Below are 10,197 nucleotides of genomic sequence, written 5' to 3'. Positions count from 1 at the left end.
AGGTGGAGCTGGATAAAAACAAAAACCTCTCTCCTCACCAATAAAATGTCCTACTTTGAGTTTGTCTCTACCTGCTGGGCGTTGGCGTGTTTAGGGTGGAGGATGTAGTTGCAGCTGTCCTGCAGGTGGGGGTAGTGCAGGACAAGCAGAGCAGCAGATTTGTGAGTGTTTTGGACTTGAATTAAAAAGACCAAGACGTGCTGATGAGGCTGCTGTGTGAGGTAGAGACAGGTATAAGGATGTATATAAAGATTGGGTCTCGCTGTATTGCTCAGGCTGCACTACAGCATCTATTCACAGGCACGATCCCACTACTGAGCAACACGGGGGCTTTGACCTGCTCCGTCTCCAACCTGGGCCGGTGCACCCCTCCTTAGGTGACCTGGTGGTCCCAGGCTCCCCCAGGATCACCATATCAATGCCGAACTTAGTGCGGACACCCGATCAACATAGCCTGCTGCAGCTCAGAGGTCCTGGGCTCAAACGATCCTCCAACCTCAGCCTCCCGGTAGCTTGGATTACAGGCACACGCCACCGCACCCGGCGAGAAGCAGCTACGTTAACAGGGCTTTTAACTATGTCTGAGGTGACATCATGACACTAACCTGCAGCCCATCATTAGCAAAGTTGTAATGATGGGCAGCAAAGATGAGGAATGAATGGTGCACAACTGTTATATGCAAGTTTTTAGAAAGCTCGTGGTTAACCCAAGAGTATTTTGTCACAATATCAAGAAGAGTAAAGCTTCAATGTCAGAAGTGGCATTCAAAGCCACGCCTCCAGGGGAGACTGCAACGTGAACACAGCGCCTTCGACCGCTCAGACATTCTGACATTGCAGCGTCAGTTTGGTGGAGGTTACCACTGTTAGATACTTTGGAAGAAACAAACATTATCCTTCTCATAACACATATAGCAGCTGTTCAGCCATGGAAAACATTGTAGCCAATAATCTACAATGTCATCAATACTGATCATTTGGCTAAATACTTTTTGGCAGGTTGCCATGACCTGACAGTTCCCACATTTTCATTTCATTTCCATGGTGTAATGGTTAGCACTCTGGACTTTGAATCCAGCGATCTGAGTTCATATCTCGGTGGGACCTGCTTTTTGGGAGGTGAAACCATACTGCATGTCACGTAATTATAACTTGTGCAGGTTTTTGGTCGCCAAGCGGTCTAAGGCACTGCGTTCAGGTCGCAGTCTGCCCTGGAGGCGTTTGTTCGAATATAGCAGCTGTTCAGCCATGTAAACACATACTACGAAGCTCGTGGCGCCCACTTTCTGTGCTGACTTTGAGGTCGGAAGAGGTTTGCAGCTGTGCAGTTAGAGAGTCAGCAGAGTGTTTTTGACTTTTGCGCACAAGCCCACCTCAGCACTCGGATACTCCAATCTGTAACTTTGTGTGGGTTGTAACTGAATTTCAGACAGCTCTTTAGTACCACATAGTGACTGACAAGTGAAGGAACTCTTTAGTGATTGACAAGTGTTTTGTAAAGGCAGACGTCATGGTTAGATGCTTGATTTTATAAAGCTCTCACAGAAAGCACAAGTCATACAGAAATTCAATGTGCCAGAGAAGACATGCAGTATGGTTTCACCCCCCAAAAATCAGATTTCACTCCATAAGAGTTTTCTCTTTTCAACACTCTCCCAATTCATCCAGTGACCCTGCTTGGCCAGCGCTATGGCTCTGGGGCGTCTTACTGTTTCCTCCTTTCGACACACCTCCTCCACCACCATTTTTTGACGTTCAGTTACAAATGCCTGTTGCCACTGAGGTTGCCAAGACCAAATCCTTCTCTGCCCTGTTGGACGCGACCCACCACGTCATTATGGCTCAGAGCCGATTTGGCCTGTAGCACAGACGTTGCCAGGTATCATTGAGGTGTACATTATACCACCGTCCCAGGCTCTTGATGGACATCTCTTAGACTGTTGGAATTGGTTCTCCACTGATATAGAATTTCCCGTTTCAAGTGTATTTTGTCACAACAGTAAGAAGTCTTCAAAGGTTGATTCTGTTCATCTGAATGTAGCGTTTTCAGTGGGAGAAATGTCTCGTCACTCATCCAAGTGACTTCTTCAGTCTCAGCTGACTGCAGGTTTCCCCAATCTTATAAACAGTATATTTGCACAATGACTGAAAGCAGCCACCTGAAGGAACAGTGGGCTTGGAGGTCAGTTCCTTCATCAAGATTATGCAAATTCTCATGACCATTGATCAACAACCACTGATCAAAGACCCATGAGTAGCAGTAAGAAAGAAGTGCAAAGATACAATTGTCAGAAGTGGGATTCGAACCCACGCCTCCAGGGGAGACTGCGACCTGAACGCAGCGCCTTAGACCGCTCGGCCATCCTGACATGTTGGAGCTCACCACTGGTGAATAATCCAGCGCAGTTGCTGATTTCCATACGACATTCTTGTATGTTAAGTGCTTGTAATAAAAAACAAATAAAAATAATTACAAAGAAAATATATTGATTTAAAAGTTTGTGTTAAATGTTGTAAGTCACATCAAAATAGAAAGATCAGGTGTGGGTGGACAGGAATGATTAGATGTCAACAACTTGATTGGATGGCCAAAGTGTGAAATGTGACGTCCTGTGAGGGAAGCGTGAAAAAGTGTGAGCAGGTATAAAAATTAGGTAAAAAAAGACATTCTGGGTTCTTTCATTTTGTCTTTTGCGAGATGAGCAGTTGGGAAGGTTGGATCTAAGAGGTTCACAGTTGAAAGTTCAAGCAGAGACACTATAGGGGGAACCACAGCCCAACCTGTGAACTGGTTTATGAATGCCCAGCTGCTTTCCTGTTGGGTGATTTTCATCAACAGAGAACACGGGGATAAATGCATTTCTGGTTCCATCCTCTCCTCACCAATAAAATGTCCTACTAATCCTTCTCTGCCCTGTTGGACGCGACCCACCACGTCATTATGGCTCAGGGCCGATTTGGCCTGTAGCACAGACGTGGCTGGGTACCACTTCCCCCCTGTTGCTAGGGTGGGAGCAGTGCCCCTCACTATGGGGTCCCGGGAGTCCTTGAGTGACATCTCAAGCCTCACTCAAGGAGTGCAGTGTTGTTGTTTAGTTTTTCAAGTTGCCAGGTATCATTGAGGTCTACATTATACCAGGGGCGAGTCTAGGATCAGAGCTTTGGGGGTGCTGAGCACCCAGAGAGCTGCCCAGCCAGGCAAGATAAACCTGTCTCTGTCAGTCCCTGCATCCTTAAATGTTGTCCCGAGTTCTCTCTGACTGTCACTTTGGTGCATTTAAACCCCTGTTCCTCCCTGTCCTCATCATCTGTTGTCTTCGTCTCCGTTATCAGTCATCATAATTTTACCATCTCTGTGCAAGTCTGCAAATTTCTTTATTAAATCATAAGATTCTTAAATTCCTCAAGTCTCTCTGTGCCGGGGTCCTCGTCACAAAACATGACATCACTGTTTTGTACATTTTAACACAATTTAATCCTCACATTTGTAAAAGAAAAGCAAAACACTTTAGTCTGTAACAAAACCATCAAATCTGATTAAGGTTATTTAAATGCTGCAAAAGAAGAATGGATTGGAATAGAAAAAAATCCTAACCTTAATTACCGGGGGAGAATAATGAATGATGCTCATAGTGAGTAAGAAGTAAACTGAGTGCATTTTTTGGACAGAGGTTCACTTTTAATGTGTATGTATAATATAATACAGATACATAAAAAACACTCCCAAAACAGAATCAATTATTACAAAATATTAATAAAAACTATAAAAATGGAGGCAACTTTGCCTGTGGTAGAATGTATACAATGTATGAAAAAATCTTTATTGCAGACACTAATTTTACTAATTTAATAATAATAATTTTGTGTTGTAAGTAGGGATGCAACGATACCAATTTTTTCAAACCGATACGATACCGATACTTGGATCTGAGTACTTGCCGATACAGAGTACAAAAACCGATACTTCTACCACACAAACACACACACACACACACACACACAAACACACACACACACAAATGCAATGAATTGGAAGACAGGCTTTATTTTATTCTCTGCTGATAATAAATAATATCTTAATAAAAATGACCACAAAAAAAATTGTGAAAAAAAAAAAGTGAAAAATAAGCACTTCTCTTAAATTAGTCTCCACATTGTAATTTTACAAAATATCACTGAACTATTGGCACTGTCTCGAGCTTTCAGAATAATAAATAAACACTTCTGTTTGGAATAAAATAAATACAAATTAGGTTTGAGAATAAAATAAACTTTTAAATTGTTGCAGTGTCCATATTGTAAACAAACAAACAAAAGAACGAAAGTATTTGGCATTGACAAACAAACTCCTCATCTGCCCGTGGATCATCAGTCCACTGTGCCGTTAAACCAAGAACTGACATCGCGCACACACTGCTTGTCTTTACCTCTTTAGAAAGTTTTGGCACCATTATCTCCCTGATGTGTGGGCGGTTGGTCATATCGCAGCTCGAGTATGCTGAGAAGACGGTGCAATCCTATGTTTTCCACGACCGGCATTGGCTGGTCATCCAGAGCATTAAAATGAGTCAGAGCCTCTGTTATTTTAACTGCCCGTGGATTTTCTCTTGACATTTTTCATCTGGAGCTGCCAGTCTCACTCGCCTAACCCTGTGCCTGTTTAGCGCGGGATGTCCCCCTAGTGGCCAATCTAAAAAACTACAACAGAAATGACAAGCCACCCTCTGATTAATGAAATAAGTTGGTATCGGTTCATGGTATCCGTTAACTTTTACGAGTATGAGTACACACACATTTTACAGTATCGCCCCGATACCGATACCAGTATCGGTACCGGTGCATCCCTAGTTGTAAGATTTATGACTTTCATGCTTTCATAGTGGTACTTAGGAGAGCTTGACATTTTTTATCAGGTGGTACACACTGTAAAAGGTTTGAGAAACACTGATAAGTGTATGTGTGCTTTTGGAAAACATTTAAAGCTGCTGTACAGAATCTTTGAAACAAGCTTAAAACATTTCTAGAATATAAACAGAGCATCTGCTTCTCTTTACAGCTCCTCACTCCACCAGGGCTGTTTGGCTCTTTCTGATAGTGAGCAAATGTGACGTACGTACTGCAGCAGTCATACAGACAACTGGACGGTCCAAAAGTTGGCCGACCTATTACTGGCTGAGGTTTTAGTAGAGTTGTGGCTGAACCACATAAAAATATATCATTAATTTTAATCTCCCCGATCAATGATAATGTTAAGTTGGAATGTTGTTAAAGAGGGTCAAAAAACTTTCAACCCAGTTTGTTTTGCAGATTCTGTATAGCAGCTTTAATATAGGGAGAACACAACTTCCTGATTGTGAGTAAATTAAGTTGTGTTTTTTTTTTCTTTGCCAGTTTAACAGTTTCTGTTGTGCCTGTCACTGTTCCCTGTCTGTTTTCTTACCTGCTTCTTCCTGATCTTGTACTTTCTCCTCACGTTCCCTCTTTCCTCTCTCCCTCTTTGGACTGACAATCATACACAAATAGATTCAATTAGATGATAAATTACATTAATATGAAAAAAATTCTAATAAGATCACTAATAAAAAGTCCTCTCTCAGTGTACTTTCAAGCAAAAGGCAAATAACCAAAACACATAAAAGATGTGTTTTATATAAATATTGAAACACTGATCCAACATTATTCTTGATTGATGGATCATTTGATTTTACACTTTTACTTCGTTAACTTAAACTTCCTTATATCCATTATGAACCTGGCTGTCTCTCTGTACACACACACACACACACACACACACCAGGAGTTATAAGGTTAATGGGCATTCAGTCAGTTAGCTAGTTAGTATCCATTTCAAACAGGACAGTGGTAACAACAGCAGGCTACGAACAATTTTAAGTTTTAGATAATGTCAATGGGAGCAACAGGACGGTCAAATGTCACTGATTTTACTACAGAGCAGGACGGATTGTAGGGTAGCAAACATCGTCGCAAAACACGTTTTCAACACTGAGAGTTACCTGGTGTAATGTTTTTCAGCTAAAAGGAAACATGGTCTGACTCCTACCTAACTATATTAAAAGTAACTGAAAGTTTAATGCAGCTAATATGTCCTGTTTTAAGCCAGGCACTCACACCTCCTCTCCGCTGCGTCTCAGCCACCATCGCTCTGGCAGCAACGGTGCTAGAGCCAGAGCAGGGGAGAGGCGAGCTGGAACAAACCATTTTGGGAGGGGGGGTTATCTATACATTTGTTGTTAAAATGTTACGTCTCAAACAAGTACAGTACTGTATGCTTTTTAAATTTTTAGTAGTGTGTCACCCAAACAGCATATATTGTCAAAAAAAAAGTAAGAAATCTTTGGGGGTGATTTGATTCATTTTGGGGGTGCTTAAGCACCCCCAAAAATGGGCTAAAATCACCCCTACATTATACCACCGTCCCAGGCTCTTGATGGACATCTCTTAGACTTTTGGAATTGGTTCTCCACTGATATAGAATTGCTTGGCTGTCAGTTTTCCTTTTAGGATGGAGATGCTGCAAGATTTACTTCGCCTAAACTCCATTCTTGCCCATTTGATGTTTTCCTGGAGCTTCTGTAGCAATGAAGCTTTTTAAAACTGCTTTTGGTTCATTTTTTGCCTGTTTTATTTTCTCTTTTTAAATCTTTTTATGACTCTTATGTGCAGCATTTTATGATTCTGTCTTGAAAGGTGCTTTATAAATAAAAATGTATTTATTTATTATTTATTTATATATTAATGGCCTAGTACATGGTTTTGTTGTTGTAATGATCGTCATGTACTCCTTGTAGGCTCTAATACAAGAGAGGAGCTAGACTCAAGAAATTCAGCCACCAATTCTTTCCATCATTACAGAAGCCGGAAGAGTGCATGGATAAGGAGTGTGTTACAAGCACGTCTGTGGATACACTAATAAGGGTATCTCACATAAGAACAGCGCAACCTCAGAAGTGAATACTGCCTACTTGGCAGATGTGAAACAGAACAGAAGTGGGACTCGAAAACACACCTCCAGGAAAAAGTGTGCCCTAATCGTAGCACCTTAGAGCGCTCGGCCATCCTAACTCTTGCCAAGTTGCATTGTGGCGACAGTAAAAATTCCAGACAGCTGTTGTTATCGAGGTTATGGCAGAAATGTAATATTTGAAGTGAATGAAAAAGACAAAGAAGGGCTGATGAGGCTTCTGTGGGATGTAAAGTCAGGTATACCTGACATATTATCAATTCTGTGACAGCAACATGAATTGAATGTATAAGATGATATCAGGTGCTGTTTGGAATTTTTAATGTCACCGTAATGCATGGGGCTCATGCTACAATGAAAGGGTAAAAGGCAAAAGGTTAAAGGTAACACACTGATTGAGTTACTAATGTTTTTTTTTGTGCTGATGTTAAATTCAGAGGAGGTTTTGAGCTGTGCAGTTAGTCAGCAGAGTGTGACTTTTACACACAAGGGACCTCAGCACTCAGACATCCCACTGTGTAACTTTGTGTGGTGTGCATCTGCATTTCAGACAGCTCTTTAGTACCATTCTTTCGTGATTCACAAGTGTTTCTAAAGGCAGGCGTCATGATTAGCTGCTTGATTTTATACACCTCTGACTGAAAGCACAATGTGCTAGAGAAGACATGCACTATGGTTTCATATCCCAAAAGCGAATCCCACTGGATTCGCTGCATTCAGAGTGCTAACCATTGCACCGTGGAACCACAACAAATCATATCAGCATTATTGTCGTAGTATTTTTAAATGGCTGTACAAGAAAAAGAACGGCAGATGCATTGGCTGCATTTTTAGATTAATAGTCATATAAAACTTTGTTGTTTACAAAATTTGTAAACTTATGGACAAAATCTTTGCATAAGTTTTAAAAATGTACAATTTCTATTTGCATTTCAAGTTATGAAGATAATTTACTAAACATGTCTGTGGTTTTACAGTAAGAAGAAAAAATAACTACTACTAGGATTTTATGTTCTTGTGTGATTTCAGAAAAGTTGTGTTAATACAATATGTCAATGAAAAAATAACTGTAAATTCAGACACGTGAGGTTGTGCTGAAAAGAATGATACCAAGCAAGGCAAGGTAGAAAAAAAAAGAGAGAAAAAAAAAACCATTCAAACAAACATTTACACAGTAAACATCTGGAATGATGACAGCCTTTCATATTTTCATACCATCACGTGGGAAGGACCAGTCCTTATTTTGGGATAGTTGGAGTAAAAGATAAAGATTGTTTCAACTTGCTGAAAGTTTTGACTTCACAAAATCAGGTTTTTAGCACATCAGTGACAGTGTGAACAAATCCACCCTCTAGTGAATTTTATTGCAATTATCTAGAATGTTGTTACATTGTGCATGATTACAAAATCCACTGCTGTCAGGGATGAACAGTGCACAACTCTCATAGTTGCCAGTTTCAAGTGTATTTTGTCACAACAGTAAGAAGTCTCCAAAGGTTGATTCTGTTCATCTGGATGTAGCGTTTTCAGTGGGAGAAACGTCTCGTCACTCATCCAAGTGACTTCTTCAGTCTCAACTGACTGCAGGTTTCCCCAATCTTATAAACAGTATATTTGCATAATGACTGAAAGCAGCCACCTGAAGGAACAGTGGGCTTGGAGGTCAGTTCCTTCATCATGATTATGCAAATTCTCATGACCATTGATCAACAACCACTGATCAAAGACCCATGAGTAGCAGTAAGAAAGAAGTGCAAAGATACAATTGTCAGAAGTGGGATTCGAACCCACGCCTCCAGGGGAGACTGCGACCTGAACGCAGCGCCTTAGACCGCTCGGCCATCCTGACATGTTGGAGCTTACCACTGGTGAATAATCCAGCGCAGTTGCTGATTTCCATACGACATTCTTGTATGTTAAGTGCTTGTAATAAAAAACAAATGAAAAATACTTACAAAGAAAATATATTGATTTAAAAGTTTGTGTTAAATGTTGTAAGTCACATCAAAATAGAAAGATCAGGTGTGGGTGGACAGGAATGATTAGATGTCAACAACTTGATTGGATGGCCAAAGTGTGAAATGTGACGTCCTGTGAAGGAAGCGTGAAAAAGTGTGAGCAGGTATAAAAATTAGGTAAAAAAAAGACATTCTGGGTTCTTCCATTTTATCTTTTGCGAGATGAGCAGTTGGGAAGGTTGGATCTAAGAGGTTCACAGTTGAAAGTTCAAGCAGAGACACTAGAGGGGGAACCACAGCCCAACCTGTGAACTGGTTTCAAATGAATGCCCAGCTGCTTTCCTGTTGGGTGATTTTCATCAACACAGAACACGGGGATAAATGCATTTCTGGTTCCATCCTCTCTCCTCACCAATAAAATAAGAATAAAATCTGCATTAGCTCAACGTAGTTTAGTCAGATAAGTGATGTTTACATACATAATTGTTTGGCGACCATAAGCATGCACGTGTTATCATCAAATTTTCATGGCATGCTGCTGTTACACATGTTGCAGATTTAAAACAAGTGGGGCTTAAAACTTTACTTTGGAAGACATAAAGATTATACTTCACAAAACACATAGCTGCTGTTCAGCCATGGAAACCCATACCACGATGCTCATGTTTGTTTTTTGATGTTAAAGACAGAGGAGGTTTAGTGCTGTACAGTTGTTGAGTCAGCAGCGTGTTTGTGACTTTTACTCTGTAACTTTGTGTGGTGTGCAACTGAATTTCAGACAGCTCTTTAGTACTACTCTTTACCGATTGACAAGTCTTTTGTAAAGGCAGGCGTCATGGTTAGCTGCTTGATTTTATACGGCGTTCACTGAAAACACAATTCATACAGAAATTCAAAGTGCCAGAGAAGACATGTAGTATGGTTCACCTCCCAAAACTCAGGTCCCACCGAGATTTGAACTCGGATCACTGGATTCAGAGTCCAGAGTGCTAACCATTACACCATGGAACCCTTGTTGTAGCATTTATACTGTCAGGTCGTGGCAACCTGCCAAAAAGTATTCTGAATTAAGTAAGAACGGTTCCATGTAAACCCATGCCGGAGGTGGATCAGATGAGAAATAGTATATCATCATGCACAATTGTGCAGCCCAATAGTACCACTGAAAGTTAGGACCCTTAAGCCCACCCCTGTCAAATGGCAGATATAATAGAGTTAACCGAAGCCGATGGCGATGATTTTGCCAAATAAAATTGG

At 40.9% G+C, this 10,197-nt stretch overlaps 4 non-coding genes across 4 annotated transcripts; all 4 read right to left on the bottom strand.

Moving 5' to 3' along the window:
- Nucleotides 1-246: 246 nt before the first annotated feature.
- LOC146502608 (signal recognition particle RNA) lies at nucleotides 247-545 on the bottom strand. The gene has a single exon (XR_014869673.1).
- A 1,741-nt stretch (nucleotides 546-2,286) lies between these two features.
- On the bottom strand, nucleotides 2,287-2,369 carry trnal-cag (transfer RNA leucine (anticodon CAG)). The gene has a single exon. It is a non-coding gene; the product is annotated as a tRNA-Leu (tRNA).
- A 6,379-nt stretch (nucleotides 2,370-8,748) lies between these two features.
- trnal-cag (transfer RNA leucine (anticodon CAG)) lies at nucleotides 8,749-8,831 on the bottom strand. The gene has a single exon. It is a non-coding gene; the product is annotated as a tRNA-Leu (tRNA).
- A 1,048-nt stretch (nucleotides 8,832-9,879) lies between these two features.
- Nucleotides 9,880-9,951, bottom strand: trnaq-cug (transfer RNA glutamine (anticodon CUG)). Its single transcript has one exon. It is a non-coding gene; the product is annotated as a tRNA-Gln (tRNA).
- Nucleotides 9,952-10,197: the final 246 nt, after the last annotated feature.

The sequence above is a fragment of the Neolamprologus multifasciatus genome, chromosome 15, assembly GCF_963576455.1.
Source record: "Neolamprologus multifasciatus chromosome 15, fNeoMul1.2, whole genome shotgun sequence".
Lineage (NCBI taxonomy): Eukaryota > Metazoa > Chordata > Actinopteri > Cichliformes > Cichlidae > Neolamprologus > Neolamprologus multifasciatus.
This window is presented reverse-complemented; position numbering and strand designations above follow the sequence as displayed.